Source organism: Heptranchias perlo, unplaced genomic scaffold (genome assembly GCF_035084215.1).
Source record: "Heptranchias perlo isolate sHepPer1 unplaced genomic scaffold, sHepPer1.hap1 HAP1_SCAFFOLD_296, whole genome shotgun sequence".
Taxonomy (NCBI): domain Eukaryota; kingdom Metazoa; phylum Chordata; class Chondrichthyes; order Hexanchiformes; family Hexanchidae; genus Heptranchias; species Heptranchias perlo.
The window spans coordinates 232501-235000 of NW_027139308.1; positions in this window are offsets into that span (position 1 = coordinate 232501).

Genomic DNA, 2500 nt, shown 5'->3' on the forward strand with positions numbered 1-2500 from the left:
GTTTGCCCTCCCTCTTTGTTCTCTGGCTGCCGGTGTTGAAAGCAGTCTCGAAGCACTGCCGTTCTCTCCTACTCTGGCCACATTTTTTGCCACCGTTTCTAATTGCAACAGTGGATGAGTTTAAAGAAGTTGCCGTTTTTTCCTTTCTTGCCAGGATTGCTTGACAGATTGGTAAATTTGCCAGTAGGCCACCAATCAGATGGGGGAGGGTTGTGTCTCAACGGACCTCCGTCAGTCAGTCTCAGTCACTAACGAACTGCCGTGGAAGGAAACCTCTTTGAGTAAAACTAGTGACGTGACGTGACGTGTCTCACAATGAGCGAGCGAGTGAGATTGCAACGGCCAATTGAGAAAGAGGTGAGGTGCTGACAATCAGCAGCTCGTGTTGAAACATTCATTCCACGGCAGGCAAGACCAATCAAAAAAAATACTGCAGATGCTGGCTCGGCTCGGCTGGCTGGCTGGCTGGCTGGCTGGCTGGCTGGCTGGAAATGGGAAATAAAAACACAAGGCGTGTTAAAGGCTGGTTAAACTGTCGAAAGAAACAAGGCGTTAATGTTTCAGAAGCGCCTATTGAAAGACGTCTCTCAAGCTGCTCCCTGACTGGGCCCTGTCCGTTGTCATGTTAATCGCTGGTTAAACTGTCGGAAGAAACAAGGCGTTAATGTTTCAGAAGCGCCTATTGAAAGGTGTCTCTCAAGCTGCTCCCTGACTGGGCCCTGTCCGTTGTCATGTTAATCCCAGGGCGGGGGCGGGACTGCTTTGACCGGGAGACCTGTTTTCTGGGACGCAGGTGTGACATTCCAGGGAGGCACCTACTTTGTGCTGATTCGAAACGACCACGACAACGGCAACTTGCAGTTCTATATTACAACAACAACAACGCGCGTGTGGTAGTTGGGAGGGGCTGCGTTCGCGCTCTCCCCCCTGCATTGAAACTCAAAGTTCGATTTTCAATCCCATAGTCCACCAATCGGATGGGAGACGGTGTGTGTGTGTGTGTGTGTGTGTCAGTGTCAGTGTCAGTCTCTCTCTCTCTCTCTCTCTCTCTCACTCTTACTCAGAGCTGCTGTGGAAGGAAACCTTTTTAAAAAGAACTTGCATATTGAAAAAAAGATGTGTCTCAAGCTGCCGGGCCCTGTCCATTGTCACGTTAATGGCAGGACGGGGCAGGACTGCTTTGACCAGGAGACCTGTTTTCTGGGACGCAGGTGTGAGATTCCAGGGGACCTGCTTTGTGCTGATTTCCCTGCCTCCCTCCCTCCTCCCCAGGACTTCCTTCTGAACACCTTTGTCGTTTCAGCGAGGGCCAAAAGCCTGCCTGTGAAAGGGAAGGATCAGCCGGTCAGCCCCCTGCTGGTCGCTGCTGCCAGTGCAGCAGGCGTGCGTGTGTCCTCGGCCTCGTGTCCAGGTCCCTCAGGGACTTGAGGCAGCTCTCCCCGGTGGTCTCGTGGTCAGGACCGGGCTTCGAATCCCAGTCGGGGGGGGATGACTTTCTGCTGCAGATTAATTGGCATGAAGGAAAGTCTCCCCTCCTGAGCGTAAAGCTCCACCCTCACCACCACCACCACCGCCTTTTCCTCCCCTTGACAAACGGACAGACAGACAGACAGACAGACAGTCAGTCCAGTTCGGGAGCGCAGCTTTCATTAAGCAATGGCATTTGTGACAACTCATCGTCTGACAGGTTGATGATTTCCCCACACGCCTCCTGCCGAATAAAAGGCTCACCCTCCCGGACACTACCCCCAGAATCACCCACCCCCCCCCCCCGGGGTGAATATTAAGCCCGAGAACACCGACTGTAACCAACCGCAGTGAAAAGTTGAAGTGGCAACTCATTAACCAGATTTATTTTGGGCAACTCATTAACCAGATTTTTTGTTCATTTGGTTTATGAGTTGCCAAGTGTAAATCTGGTTAATGAGTTGCCACTTCAACTTTTCACTGCGGTTGGTTACAGTCGGTGTTCTCGGGCTTAATATTCACCCCAGGGGGGGTGTATAGCGGGCGATGGCCGGTGTGGAGTGCGTTTTTTGGGGGTTGATTTTCACTTTGCCTCGCTGGTGGAATTTGTGGGAGGCAGGCAAGGGGATTGGTGTGGGCTGGTGGGCGGCAAGGGAGATGCTTGCTTCGGGGTGTTATCCTCACTTTGGTCCGCTGGTGAGAGTAGGCAGCGGCAGGCTGGCAGGCAGGCAGGCAAGTGTGATGTAGTGTGGGGTGCAGTGCAGTGCAGTGCAGTGCTGCCCTGTCGTTTATGAAAGGTTGTAATGACACTGCTTTGCAGCTGACCATGTCCACTGATTTGTGACGCCCGTATGGAGGCTGATATCTCAGGAGGGCCGAGGCCGATTTCCTCCGGGGACGGCTCGTCGCGTGCGGCAGGACGAGGCGCAGCGGACGGTACCGAGCGCTCGGAGGTGCGGCGCTGCCCGCCGGAGGTACAGCGAAAGGCTGCAAACCGCTTTCCGCCTGCTAACTCGGCGGCCGTCAGACCGAC